The sequence below is a fragment of the Cygnus atratus genome, chromosome 14 (genome assembly GCF_013377495.2).
Source record: "Cygnus atratus isolate AKBS03 ecotype Queensland, Australia chromosome 14, CAtr_DNAZoo_HiC_assembly, whole genome shotgun sequence".
In the NCBI taxonomy this organism is placed as follows: domain Eukaryota; kingdom Metazoa; phylum Chordata; class Aves; order Anseriformes; family Anatidae; genus Cygnus; species Cygnus atratus.
This window is the reverse complement of record NC_066375.1, coordinates 13,525,146-13,540,498: the sequence shown is the minus strand read 5'-3', so window position 1 is coordinate 13,540,498 and position 15,353 is coordinate 13,525,146.

The window sequence follows — 15,353 nt, the reverse complement described above, 5'->3', positions numbered from 1 at the left end:
TCGCGCTGCCCCTCACCCGCGTTAGTTTAACCTGCTCGTGCCCATCGCCTCCCGCTCCTGGTGCGACCTGCAGGACGCAAAGCTCCCAGCCGGCACAATCCCGAGGCGGCGTCTTGCCTCAAGGAAGCAGTTCTTTATTCTGAAAACGATATAGATCGCTCCACCGATACGCGCTCGCTGCTCCCTTTGTCAGCTCGCGAATACTAAGTGTTTTGTACTTGCGAAGTCCTCTCCTTCGTAAGCCGCAACGCTCCGAGCCCGGCGCAGCCCCCTGCGCAGTCCCGGCTTGCCTCGTGCCGGCCGAGCGCGAGGCGGGGGCCCAGGGACGCCTCCCGGCTGGCAGGGCCGTGCCAGGGCCCTCCGGCTGGAGCAGCCAGGCCGGGTGCAGCCTGCAATTTGTTTTACGTGCACCGTTACGGCAATTTCATTTTGAAGTCGGACCCATGAGAGGCGTGAAACAAACGGGTAACGTTCGGAGGAGGAAAATTCCTGATTTGGGCTTAGACAGAATTCACTCGTTCTCTGCTGCCTTGGCAATAAGACAGTGAGGGGAAAAAAATAAAAAGCCATTCACGTTCCTGGCTCCCTCCTTTCCAGTAGCACCAACATATATCTCGAGGAGCTTCAGTGCAGGTTTTTACTGCAGAAAATAAACAGTGAATTGTGTCCACCAACCCAAGCAGCAGAACAAGGACGAACCCAGGCAGCCTCCAGCCTCATCCCCTCGCCTGCCTCGCCCAGCCCGACCTCCCCACTGCCCCCCAACCCCTTTGTTCCCAAGGAGAATATTTCTGAGACCTCCATCTCAGGGAGTTCCCCCAGCCCTGCTCACCTGGGGGCAGGAGCTCTCTTCCCTGGCACCCCGATGGGGACGGCCCCATTGCAGCCCCCTCCTGGCAGCAAACCCCCAGGTGCCTCCATCCCAGGAAGCCCCGAGGCACCGCTGCCAGCCGGGCTGTCCCTAGAGCTGGTGCTCTCTGAACAGACGGTAGAGATGCTTTCCTTAACAGGAGTTTATAAAGGACCACAGGACAGAGGAGCCGCTGGGGAGAAGTCCCCACCCTGATATCGAGGGCGAGGGACAGCGAGCTGGGAGAGTGCCACGGCCCCGCTGCAGCAGCACCCAGCACCTTGCCACCACTCCAGCCTCGTCACAGCCGTGCTGCCTGCGGGCTTTGTAACCTTTAGGGCTCGGTGCCAGCCCCGCAGCCACCTCCTTGCCAGTGCTGGCAGGCTGCGGGGCCACATGGAGGCCTGCATGGCAGGAGGGCTCCCTGCCCCTTTGCGTTTCGCCAGGCTGCCTTGTCCAGCTCAGCTCCCCAGCCAGTTCCCTGCACGGACAGTGGCAGCACAGGGCAGGCAGAAGCAACCCAGCTGGGCACAGGGGCAGCTTAAATTGCTTTAAGTAGCCTTGCACCAATTATGAACCCAAAGCACGTGTTTCTCCTCCCAGAGAAGCCAGAGCCCCCGGGTGTAATTAGCAACACTCAGCACAGCTCCGGGGCCGGCCTTCCTCAGTCACATCCCTTCGTTCGAAAGGAGATGGAGCCAGCGAGGACGCGGGGGCCGGCTTAAATGTATCTGCATGAGGCGGCCCCGCTGTGTTGCGGGGGACAGGGGGGACATGCCATGGGCAGGAGTCCAGGGGCCTGGGGACAGCACTGCCACCCCTGCCCGGGACACAGGAGCCCTGCTGGAGGCGTCCCCCCACGCCGGGGCGGTGACAGGGACACAAACCCCGATTCACTCAAGCTCGCGGTAGATCAGGAGTGCGCTCCTCGCACCCTGTCACTCATTCCCAGCCCTGCTCGTTTCCAAGTCTTTCCAACGCTCCCCACCCCAGATGAGAGAACCCAGCCGTATGCTCGGCTCGTGTATTTTCTGCTTAAGTCCTCTCCCGGGGACGTGGCTCCCACACCTAACAGCAGACACACAAACAGACGTGGCAGAGCTGCTTCTTGTGACTGGGAACCCTCATCCCGCAGCGAGGAAGATCAAAAAAGGACAGCGGGAAGGGTGGGGATTAATGCAAGTGCTGAGCTCAACACCAAGCCTGTTCTTTCCACGGAGGCACCTCAGCTGCCCCCTACCCCTGTGCTTTTGGGAGGGAGGGCACCCTTCAGTGCAGTGATTATTCACATGACCTCCACCATTAAGCTTTGCAAAGCTTTTTTTTTCCTCCAAGCAAGCAGGCGATTTTGGCCACCGCACCGTTGAGCAGCTTTGAAGACACCCAACTCAAAGACCTAGTTATTCCGTCTGTTTTTCCCCCACAAACTTCAGCAGTGAGAGCACATAAATTGTGTCATAGCTGCCTTTTCATCTGTCCCGGGAGTTATGGACTGCACACATAAGACAACTCATGTTCCTCTGCATAATGAGGTGAGTTTTATAAATCATAAATCTTCACTTAATATGCAGGTGGTGTTTGCTGCCAGGTTTAGGAAAACTGATGCAGTTGCCAAGTTCATGAATGTCATAAATCATTCATGCTAAGGTAGTCTGCAATTGCTCAGTCCTTTGAGACAGACCAATTTCAAGGTGGTTGTTTAACACGCGAACGCGATCTTCACTGATTGTTTATACAAATAAATATTTTCATTAAGTTTTTCCCTCTCCATTTTTTTTCCCTTCTTCTTCTTTGGGTGCCAGCTGTGATGTTCTGAGGAGTCCCCGGCCCTGGCTTCTTTCCAGTTTCAAAATTCCATCAAAAATCCATTACCCAATGCATAAAAATCCATGGATTTGTAATGGAAAGAGCTCCTAATGCTCAGAAAACACAGCCTGGATGTCTCAATAAATCCCGGTGCATGTGATTAAAATAAACCAGAGCCAGAGAGCATGCCTCCATTCTTCACAGGGTCGTTTTGAACGGACAGGATTTTCTGCAGAATTGCCATTAGTTAAAGGTGTGCTGATTCCAGCAGGGTTTTCATCTCTGCTTGAACTGTGGTTGCTGTGCAGGTAACACTGTGAGCTTCTGGATGGGGTTTAGGCTGCATGCAGTGGGTGCTGCGCAGCCCCCTGGGGCGTGCAGGATGCGGTGGGAAGTCCCCGGGGAGGAGGCTTTCCTCTGGGACCTGCAGTTTTGAGCGGGGAGGAAAATGATTGCTGGGGAAGGGACAGCGGGGAGGTTTGGTTCAGCAAACTCACACCTGGCAAGAGATGCTCCTCCTGGGCTCCTGTCCTCCAGCCCCAAACATCGCCGAGGCTCTCAGCTCATGGTCGTTGTGCCTCAGCTCTCTCTCCCACCAGCTCCTGGGGTTTAGATTTTGCCTTCTTCTTTTGCATGACATCTTGATTTCTGGGCTGGTTTCACACAGCAAAAACCCTGTCCCATCTTGAAGTGTTTAGGGTCCTCAAGAGAGGGCTGTCACCTCAAATGCAGAAACAGGACCTTTGATGAGAAAAGTCCTTCACTTCCCACCTGATTACATCTTGCACGGATCGAAAAAATCCACAGTACTGCTGGACGGAGCAGTAAATTAGAAGATGTTTAGGCTCGGAGTCGCCCTGCACTGGAAAGGGTCTGATATTGGCAACCACATCAATTGTGAGTGGATCTGAGAAAACTGCATAGGTGGGATAAGGCAGAGATTCTGATTGCTGTTCCTGTCTTCCATCAGCCTTCACTGGTGTAATTAACCCATCACAGACAGTTCAGGCACTGAGTTCTCTCTCTGTTTTTCCTTCCTTGGGATCAGCCAAGAGGTGCTGAAGTTTCTCAAATTCATTCCTTGTTCCAAATTCACTGACAAAAATTCTGCTAATAGCTCCCGAGCTGCAGATTGTTCCTAAGCACCTTGTAAGCTGGCCAGAACTGGAGAACAGAGCAGGCTGGTTGGACTTGGCCAAACGTGGAGGTCTCCTCCCTCAATTCCATGAGCGTGGAACACAGGAAAGGCTCCAGGGGAAAACACGGGACTTGCTGCAAGGCCCCTCTGGCATCTGGTCTAGATCCCAGCCTGCCCAGAGCTTTCTGCCATCCCAGTGTTCTCCACGTTCCTCCACTCGTGGTTCTTGTTATGGGGTCAGACTTGTGAAAACGCCTCGTTGTGATGAACAATCCTGCCTGTAAGCTGATTCCCTGGGATAACAACGAGAGCCCAGCTCCGAGCGCTACGCTGTCAGAGCACAGCAATGCTCACAAAGATTCCCACCTCTGAACTCAGAGGTGCCCCCCAGAGAGGCATCTTTCCAACGAGAACGGCAGCCGATGCTTCAGTAATTTGGGGCTGAGCTGAAACCTCAGCGAATCCCAGGACCTCCGGGACGTTCCCAGCCACAGCGCTCTCCGATGGCAGCACAGGCGATACCCGCGCACCAGAAGTCACGCACCGAAGGGTTTGTGTTCCTGGGGCCAAGTAAGCTGGCATTGAGCCTTGCACTCCTCCTGCTGCTTTTCTCCTCGTGCTGCTGGCGAGCCCGTGCCAGCTCCCTGCTCTGTATGGGAGCGAGTGAGCATGGGGACAGTGTGCTCAGGACCAGACATTCAGCCCTGGTGACTATATCCTCAAAAAGGAAATTTCGCATTGATAGCTCAGTGGGAGAACAGCCTGGGACAGGTCCGAGTTCATGGGAAAGCCCGTTCCGCGAAGGGCACGTCTCCTGCAAAGGGAACCTGGATGCAGAGAGCAGGCACCAGGAGCCTGCCAGGGGCTGTGCAGGGTGAAACCTTGCCAACACCATCTGAGCTCACCAAAATCCATCAATGGCAAAATACCAAATGGCCTGGTTTGCAAAGGAAGGAGCTCTGGGGACTGTTTCCATAAGGACACAGAGGGTGCAATGGTTAATACAGAACTGCATTTTGTTTTTAACAGACTGAGTTAAAAGAAATACTGCGAACTTTCCTGGAGCCTGGGGAGCTGCATGCACCCAGCAGGGCACAGCAGCTCCTCTACAAGGCCAGGGCCATCATGGGAGCGGGCGTGACGGAGAGCTAGCAGCAGCACGCAGCGGCGCTTTCTCCCTTCCCTCTCCTTTTTGTGCACGTCCTGCTTCTTCAAAGCTCCTGACCGCCCCAGCTCTCTTTCTTTCCTCGCCTTTCTCCAAGAAGTGTGACATTATCACCATCCGCAAAACTGCCAAATTCTCCTTTGCGTTTCCCTGCAGGGCTGCTCTTCAATTAAAAACTTCCCTTGATGTTTTAACTTTCACCTCCCTTAATTGCGGCTCCTTCTCCAGCCTCCTTCCCCTTGTTAACAGGAGATCAAATCACCGGTTAATGGAGCTTTGCGGCGGGTAGCAAAACCCAAGACCACATTGGGAGGGCAAAGGCTGCCAGATTCAGGCTGCTCACAGCCTGGGAGCAAAAACCAGGGGAAAAACAGAGGCTGCAGGCCACGCATGGCACGATCCTGCCCTTGCTGAGTGCTCCCTGGCTCCAGCAGCGAGTGCTTCAGCTCTGGGCACAGTGACATCTTCTGTCGCAGGGTGCAGTGGAGGTGATGGGGCACACCGGGGCTGTTGCCCCCCTCCTGGAGCATCGCCACCCCCAGGCATCTGAAAAGCAAGAGTTAAAAGTAGGGAGAGTAGAAAGAAGATGGCACATCTTTAATTTGCCTTCTGATTTACGAGCAGGTGAGCCTCTCCCCTGCCAAGTTTTATTGCACAAAAAGAAGAGGGTTAGAAACACTTCATAAAAACATTGAACACTTCACAAATTTTGCAAGTCCTCCTTGTGCAGGGAGCGGGGTAATTTTCTGTGAATTACCCGTTTTAAGAATGCAGTGTGCGTGCGAGCAAGGCAACGGCACACCTTTATTTTATGCCCAACCTTGGCAAAGTTCAGAAGCCTCTGATTATAAATATACACACACTCAGACATTTTAAAAAGCTGCTCATTTGTGAAAAACCAATCTTCTTATGAAATAGTGAATTGGAGGCTTTCCTGGGAGCGGGTTCGGGGAGGACAGCAGCTGGCACCTGTGGCTCAGCTCATCCCAATGTCCCCAAAACACTTCTACAAAGGGGACAAACCCATCTCCAGCTGTCCCCATCACTGCTTCTCTTTCTTCAGTCCCAGCGAGCCTCGTAGCTTGTAAACACTTAAATCGTCCTCCCCAATGCACTTGTAAACCCTAAAGCGCTGCTTTGAAATACTTCTGTGACTTCAGATGCAGATTTTATTTCTGGCCATGGAACAGTTTAAAGATTTCTGATGTTACACGCTTGGATGTCATTAAAAATTGCTGGTTTGTGGTGTGCAATCTTCTTCCAACATCGTGGTGGGGAGAGGGCCGGGAGAGCAGGAGCTGGAGCAGAAGGAGCACTCAGAGTCCGCGATGCCTCTACCAGAGCCCTGCAGACAGCCTCGTGGGCTCTGCGTGCAAACACATCTGAAGCTCTGTGGTAAATTGTGGAGAAGGCACCCGTGTATTTTCCCATAGACAATAATTTTGATCAACAGACAGAAAATCACTTTTATAGGGCTTTCAGAAGGATGCTCATCTGCATGAGCCTCTCACCAGGCTCTGAGGATGGCTGGACGCAGGGCAGAGCTCCGGAGAGCTGGCAGAACGATGAGTTTTAGCCTTTGCAGATCATTTGAATGCTCTAATGAGGTGCCTTAACAACACCAACGAGCCACCTGATAGAGCGGGATGAAAGCCCATCGCGGTGGCAGTGATTTTCCTGAAGGCGCGTTTCATCTTTGGCTGCTGGAAGCGATGAGGTAAAAATTTATCGCACGCCCTCCCCTAATAAAATGTGATGTTTTTACTGGAGTTTTTATCTAAATGCACATTTAGCTATGAATTACACCGCAAGGCGGGCGTGAGCTTTGGTCGGGCCTATGACATGGAGCGTAAATCCTGGCTCTCCGGCAACTTCCCAGGGCTGCAGCCCCCTGCCTGAGGGCACGAGGGGCTTCTGCAACTGCAGTGGGAGCTGCTCGTGTCCTGCAGTGGGATAACGGGTCTGGGGGCTCATCTGCTGCTGGTCAGAAGCCAGAGGCTAGCAGTGCCAGGCATTGTGCATCGCTGCACTGACAATGCATCTTGCTGCTGCTGGGGACCCTGAAGGGCTCCGGAATAAACGCACCTCTCTTCTGTCCCCAAAACAATCCTGTCCTCATGCCTTGACACCTGCTGCAGGCTGCATGGCCCCATATATCATCTAGGCTGGAGGAGACTTTTGGGCCCACCAGGCCCAGCCACCCGTGACCGACCACGTGCCTCCACTAAGCCGTGTCCCCAAGCACCACGTCCACACGTCCCTTACACACCTCTGGGGTGGAGACCCCACCAGTGCCCTGGGCAGCCTGTCCCAGCGCTCGGCCACCCTCTGCAGGACCAAATTCTGCCTGAGGCCCGCTCTGGGCCTCCCCTTGTGCAAGTTGATGCCATTGCCTCACGTCCTGCCGCTTGTCACCTGAGAAAACAGGCAGCCCCCCCTCCCTGCCGCAACCTCCTCTCAGGTGGCTGTGGGGCACCCCATCGCCTCAGACAGCACCCAAAAACCCCACAGCCCCAGCACCCCTTGGTGCTCCCAGCAGCTGTGTGAGGCACAGAGGGGAGGGGACGAGGTGCAGGGGTCCCAGCTCCCATCGCCGCCAGCAGCAGGCTTGCCTCCAAATCCCCGGCCCAGTGCCCGTGGGCCCGGTGTGGTGCGGGGCCGGCACGTCAGCCACTGCTGATCTGATTGATCCTAACGAGGTGCCGGGAGAGGGGCAGCAGGGCCGTGGTGAGCTCTGGGGAGATGGGAAGATGACGGGTGATGGAGCGGTAGCAGATGGCGTCTCTCAAGGATAACGGCAGGACAGTAATCACAAGAGACAAGAGGAGAGCTGCTGGCTCGCTCTCAAGGATGTGTCTGAACAGCCATGGGCAGCGCGAACCTCGCAGGGAAGGAGCTCATGGGGGGGGTGAAAGCTTTTGTCTGTGGACCCTGAGTGCCACGGCCTGAGCCTGCCCCCACCCGCACCCCCAGCCTGAGCTCAGACCTGCCCCTAACAAGGAAGTCAGGGCAAATTAGAATCGCTAATTAGACCACTGGCGAAACACCACCCCCACGTGGTGGTGTGGATTCAGCACCCAGGCACGTTCATGCCATAGGAAGGTTGCTTCTGCCCTTACAAAATATTCTGGGTTTACCCCGTGTTTGTTCACAGGGGCTTGGGCCCCATATCTGCTGAGGACATTTTGGCTTCTGTCAGCATTTGTCTTGCAGGATGTAGCAGTGACCAAGGCAAACACACCCTTGGGTCAATACAGGCTGCTATTTATATCTGCAGACCTTATTAGGAGTGCCAAATTGGGCTATAAGGTCCTGATTTACGGGAGCACTTAAGCCTGTGCCTAACTTTAAGTACACAAGTAGATCCATAGACTTCAGTGGTTTAAGGTTCAACATTTGTAAGTAACTTGCTGAACAAGGACCTACATTATTCATCTGAAACCCCGGGTAATGCATTCTTGGGAAAGAACTGTAGCAAATGCTACAAATCCCTGCTGAAAGGGCATCCTCAAACCTGGGCTAGATGGAGAGATTAGCTGGGATTGCTTCATAAACACCGTACACAGGTGTGTGGGTATATTTAACGTGAGGCAATGCAGTCAGGCTGCCAGAGGTGCCAGTTCAGCCTCCCTGCAGGGTGCCAGGAGGGGAGGACAGGAGGAGAGCAGTGCAGGGAGCATCCTGGCACGGGGCAGCCCTCCCCTAACACAGCCATAGTGGGGATGGCGCAATTAAGCAGCGGGAGGTGATTATACTGGGGACACTTGTGCAACATGAGCCATAACGCAGCCAGGGCTTCAGCTCTTGTTACGGCAACCGAAGTGATATAAAGGCAGGCAGAGGTAAAACACACTCACAGGATGATAACAGCACATGAAGCCCCTGCTTCAGGGCCCCCGTCCCATTTCACAGAGCCCCCCGCAGGGTACAGAGCCATGGTACCTGTGTGAGGTGAGCAGAGCCAGCCCAGCATCCCTCCAGGGCAAAGCCCAGGACAAGCCTGGGGACCATACCCGCGAGACATGGAGCAAAGCCACCCCATGGCTGGGCAGGGAGCAGGCACTCAGCCTAAATGCATCTCCAAGGCCAGGGGGAGGTCCCCAGCGAGGCTGCTCCCAGCACCCAGCGCCCACCATGGGCACAGCTGGGCCACATCAGGCCCTGATGCCCAGAGCATTTCAGCCCTATAAAGCCTCAGCCCTTGTCCACAAGAGGGGAACATCCTTGTGGCCTCTGTTGGGCCCTGGGCAACCTGTTTGTCACTGGTGGAGGTCACCTCTGCTGCATGCTCCCCTCCATCCTTCCTGCTGGGTGCTCGTGGGTGGCCACAGGGCACCTCTAAGGTGCGGCCACTTCCCAGCAAAGTGGGAAAAAACACCTAAGTATGGTAAAGAAGCATCCAGCGCTTTGTAGTGACGCTGCTGTAGCTTATCAGAGCAGAAGGGATGCACTCAAAACACAAGCCAAGGTATAAACAGCCGACCCCAGGATGGGTGTGGTATGGCTGGGCAGGATGCGTCCCGCTGGCCACACCATGCTGCTTGCAGGGTGCTGAGCTCGCAGCTCGCTGGGGTGCAGGGAGGGACGTGCCATCGGTGGTGGCACAGCCAGCATTTCTCTTCCTGCTGCTTCACCGATCGCTGCCAGTCGTCGGCAGCAGCCGCGTGGTGTTCGCGGGGAAAGCACCGCGCGTGCTGTGCTGCTGGGGTCCTGGGGGTGTCTGGAAAAATGAGCTAAAACGACATGGTTTTGAGCCATTTCATAAAAAGTAATAGAGAATTATATCCCTGTTGCACAATTCCACCAGAATTGAAGAAAGAAAAAGAAGAAAAAAAAAAAAAGAAATCTGCTGAAAGGCTCTCGCTCTGCATTCAGCCTTATGAGTAACGGGAGAAATCCTCGCCGCATCCAGGCACATCTGTCAGTGCCCTGTGAGATGATGCCCCGTTGCCCCATTTGGCATTTCCAGACACTGTGCCGTGCCTGGGGGCCCCACTTTGTGTCCCCACGTTGTCCCCGTGCCGGGGCCGCCTTGTCCCACACTGGGGCTGTGGCCGGAGGGGATCTGAGCAGGAGAAAGCGGGGCGAGCCGAACGTTATGGATGCCTCAACCCCTGCTATTTGCCCCCGCGTGTATCGCCAGTATTTTGTATTAAAATATATGCTGTTAAATTTATGCCTTAATATATATATGTGTAATGCGGCTGAGTTACGGTTGCTGTGGGAACTATAACTTTCTTTTTTTCCAAGAGGCTGTTATATGTCTTATTATGTTGTATCATCTGGAGGCTGGCTGCAAACAAGATTGCTGCTGTTAATCCTTCAGCACGGGGGGCAGGCTGCAGCCCTCTCCTCGCACCCCGGGCTCCTCCCCGCCGGCTGCCCCTGGAGGGACATCCCGGAGCCCCGGTCCCACAGCACCCGTCCATGGCCTCATCCATGCCTGCGGAGGATGCAGCTCCTGCCTGGCCAGGGAGCACCTTCACCCCCATGCACAAAGGCGAGGCAGCTCCCAGAGGTGTCGAACCCCTTGTTGAAAGCAGGATTCGTCCCCCAAAACCCAGCACCGGGTCTCCTAACACGGCGGTGTTTGCATTCTGCTGCTGTGAGCCACCGAGGTGGCTGATTAAAAGCTTTAATGGGCCATGGAGAGGGCTGAGTTGCTGGGAGGCAGCTGTAAAAGGCTCCGACCGCCGCTCAGCGCTGCGGTCACCGGAGGTGCGAGCAAAGGACGGGTTCTGCAGGCACACATCCCCTCTCCCCGCAATGAAACACAAATTGCTCGCAGAGGAACCGCTCCAGGACATGGATGTTTATGAGAAGCTTAATGGCCTTTTCATTGGTTAAATATTTATTCCTTCTCTCTCATCTCTTTTCTTTTTTCATCTGCAGGACGTTCCCGTGCATAAAAGCCTTGCAGTTTCTAGCTGTTGCCCGCTGCCCCTCCGGGCCCTCCCTGGCTGGGGGACAGGAAGGTTTTGGGGTGCCCCGAGCCAGCAGACAGGAGGCGAGGCATCCCTTTGGCTTTGAACAGTTGTTCAAATCCCATCCGGGTGACTTCCAAAGCTGCTGTCACACAGAGGGAGGCTCGTGGGGTTTTGTCAGCTTCAACCCAGATCCAAAAGGTTGGATGAAGATGAAGAGGAGGCCACATCCTCCCCAGCCACCCTTGTGGGGCACAAACAAGCCCAAGACCCACGCAAGCTGTGCTTTGCTCCTGTGGCACATCCCTGCTCACACATCCCTCCCTGTGCATCTCTCCCTGCCCGGCCGTGAAACACGCTGCTGGAAAAGCACCGCGGAGAACTGGCAGAGCTCTCCCTCTGACAGTACCGATATTTTCCAGTTATTTATGCACTACCTGAACCAGGGCGGCTACTGTCGCCACAGAACCGTTCATTGCAGGGCGCACAGCCTGTGCGTTCAGCAGCCTGTGCGTTTAGCTCCCCGCCACCCTGGGCCAGGCGTCGCCGCCGTTTTTGTCGGGGAAAACGTAGTGCTGGAGGTTTGCTCTGCCAGGTGTAGGTCAGGAGGAGGCGGTGGGCAGGCATGGTGCTGTTGGGGCTGTGTCGCCTTGCTCTGGCTCACCCCGTGTGTCTGCGCTTGCGCTGCAGCTCGCCTCCTGCTCTTGAGACGAGCTCCTTCAAGCCTTTGCATTGCTGCTCGGTTTGCAGCCCCCCAGCCTGTCTCTGCCCCATGCCGTGCTGCTGTCCCGCTTCCACCCTGCACCTCTCTCCTCTGCCCATCACCTGCGCTCCCTTCTGCCTGCCCCACCTCAGTGCCCCTCGTCTCCCTCTCCCCCCACCCTCCTTGTGCTGGTTGTTGCAATTCGGATTTCTGACATTCTGTTGGGTTTTGTTTTCCTTGGCGTCTGCTCTTTGGGGATTTCGCTCGCATCAGCTCGCATCAGCAGCTGCTTCTAGGTGGAAATTGCTTGGGGTGCCCCACACCGGGTCACTGGTGCCCCTGCTGTCCCACGGGACCCTTCCATGGTCGGGTGTCACCAGCAGCTCATGTGCTGTGACCGACCGGCACCACCTGCGTCCTGGTAGGGACCACCCGGACCCACCACTGCGTCCCCTCTGCATTCATGACCTGATGGGTGTCCCACAGGTGTGACCAAAGGGCTGGGTGGCCACAAGGGCCACGGCCACGTGTCCCTGTGCTGGGCTTTGCTCCGTGGTCAGAGCCCAGCAGATGGGAGCCGCAGTGCTGTGCCTGCAGGCAGAGGCTCCCAAGGACAGGACACGGGGAGGGAGCCAGCAGGAAAAACGAGACCAGGCATCCCGACCTGCAGAAAGCTCCAGCACGGCGAGCCCGGGCAGAACAGCACGCTGCTGCTAGCTGCTCTCCTGCTGCCAAGGGAAGGATTCCAGAGCAATGGCCAGCAGGAACCAGCTCCTTTGGTACATCCCAGGTCTGCATTTAGGCTCCCCAGCAAATGCCAGCTGAAAGGAAGCTGGCACAAGGCTTCCATTTGCAGTCAGAGGGGTTTGGGGGAATTAATCTCTTTGGAGTCCTTTGGAAACCTTGCTCTGATGGGTTTACATACTTAGTGTCCTCCTGCAGCCCAGCTCACAGAACCGCAGGGCACATTGGCCCAGGCTGGCGGCTGCTTTGGATGCTGGAAGCCACCGAAGGCGTCTGTGCAGGTACCGCCAGACACCAGCCTTAGTGTTGTGACCTGCAGTTGCAGAAGCATGAAATGCTTTCGAATTTGGGGAAAAAACAACAACAAAACAGAAATAATTCTTGTGACTGCAGAGCATCCCTGTCCTCCACGCCGATAAGAGCGGGACCAGGAAAGCCAGCCTGTCGGCCAGCTGTGCCCACCAACTCCTGCTGGGGGTATCGGGGATGGGAACACCCTCCTGGGACATCTCCTGGTGCTTCTGTGGTCTGGGATGGCTCTGCTAGGGAAACTGGAAAGCAGAGATAATGCTCGTCCTGCTGTGCAGCTAATGGCATTGCCATCTTGGAGGCTTTAAATTGGCCGGAGTGAGCATTAGGGGGTTTTGGGATCCATCACTTTTTCTCTTAGGCATAACAGCAGGTGACATCTGTTTTTACCTTTTAGAGATGCCTCTGATGTCATGACTCGCCTGCTTCAGAGAGAGCCCTTAACCCCTAAAAATCCAATAAAAGGCACTGGAAAGGAAACTTTTCTCCCTTCATTATGGCCTCTCCCAAAGTGACCAAGCTATTAGCCCAGTCCCTCGCCCTACCAGCGGGGCAGGGGCTATTTCACTCTCCGGACCCCAGACTGTCACGATTGCCACGATCTGCCTCACCTATAGCCCCCAAACACTGCAGCTCCCTGCAGCCTGAGAGCTGGACACCCCAGCGCCCACCTCCGACAGCGGAGATGCACAGGAGACGTGGGGGACCTCAGAGGTCAGAGGCTCAGACCCCTCTGGGACATCCCCAGTGCACCCTGTGCCCCAGCAGAGGCTCAGACCCACCCGGGGGTCTCTCTGGCCTGGAGAGAGCCTATGACCTGCGGCAGGATGCTCAGCAAGGGGCACAGCACTGATTCGGATGGCATTGCACCTGGCCGGGGACATGCTGGGTGCACCCCGTGGCCAGGAGGATGCTGCTGCTGCCTCACTGCTCTCTCCAGCAGAGCAGAACTCACCGTGCTATTTGTACTGATCCCTGCTGCTGGAAAGTGACGGTGACGAATCCCGCTGGGAGCCTGGTTAGCTGAATTCTGGCTCAGCACGATGCCAGCAGTCAGCTCTTGCTTCAGATGTCCCCCACCCGACGGTCCATCTGCACCCTGCGTGCATGCTGTCCCGCCCCGAGGTGCATGAGCATCGCTGCAGAACATGGAAAAAGTGCTAAAATTAAGAAGAGGTGGCTGGTGGTGTGAAGGAGGGATCTGGGCCACCACAGCACCAACAGAGCCGAGCAGAGGTCAGTTTCACATCTCCGTCAGACCACTGGCATCACCCCGAACAACCACTGGCTCCCAGGGACTAGCAACATTTTGTTTTCTCCCCCAGCGCAAGCTGAAATTTTCACTTTTGGAGACCCGCAGAGGTACAGGGCTTCTTTTGGGGCCATAACATGGATCAGATGCAGATGGGGAGGAAGCACCAAGCCTCCTGGGTTTGTCCCGTTTGCACAAGGAGCCCTGCAGACACGGAGCTAGCGGACAAGAAGCAGCCAGAACAGGACACGCTTGCTGGTGAATACACCTGGGTGTAGACTCAGCTGTACAAGATGCAGGACCCTACAAGTGTCTGGCAGCTTCTGGCCACAAGGAAGCCCCTAGGAAGTGAGCTGGAAGCTCGCTGCCTTTTTTTTTTTTTTTTTCAAAGCTGTTTATAAATAGATAAGAAAGGAGCTCTAAAAATCGTGCTCAGCCTGGCTCTTTTACCAGTACTAAAAAAGGGGAAGAAAAGGAAGGTGCAATGAAACCAGGGCTCTGCTAGAGCCCTTTCCTCCCCGGTTACTGCGCCTTGCCTCCGTGCCTGGTGCCACACATGCTAACAAAGCAGCAATAATTAGCAAATACAAGGGCACACACAGGCGTTTTCAGAACCCCAGAGCAGGGGCCAGGCCAAACCCATGGCAGCAAAGAAGACAGGAACGCCGGAGAGGTTCAAGCACCCGCGGGCAGGCAGGGAAGCCTACGAGGCCATGACCCGCTCCCAGCTCCAGCCTCACCACGTGTGGATGGGACATGGTGAGGCCCCCCAAACCCAGGCACACAAGAGGGGAAGATAAAATGGGCAGAGAAAGGCCAGGCTTACTTGCAGGAGCAGAGACAGCTTCCCCCATGCAGAGCCATGGGCACAGCAGCACTTCGCACCCGCTCTTCCGTGCCCACCCACCCCAATAAGAGCCTTGCGGCTCTGTCCCCTCCATCCCCATCCTTCCCAGCTGCCATCTGTGCCTGTAATGGACTTTTCCTGCCGGAGGGTTTCTTGCTGGCACAGCGGGGCGCGTTGTGCAGGGCAGCAAGGAGCCGGAGCCAGCAGGGAACGGGCCAGCTCTGCAGGCTGGCGACAGCTCCGTGTAGCTGGAACAAAAGAGCCACGCTCCTGCAAGCTGCTCGGTCCGTGTGTCAAGCAACCCACTGAGGACAGAGCCCCGAGGAAGTGCTGACCGGTGTAAAAAGTCACTGCAAACTTCCTGCCCGGGCTGACGAGCAAGCAGCGAGCTCTTTGCAAGACATCATTCCCATTCTCAAAATCCTCCGTACGACATTTATTCATCTCTTACAAGGAGGCAGAAATAATTAATCCAGCCGTAACTTTTTGCATAAAGCAGGGTGGTTTTTTTTCAGTGCTTTAATGCTGCGTGCTTTCCCCTGCTGGCTCTCACAGAGGAGCCTTTCGTGCTGCAGTAAATTCAAGCCACGAGGACTTAATGCAATAAGAAAGGGG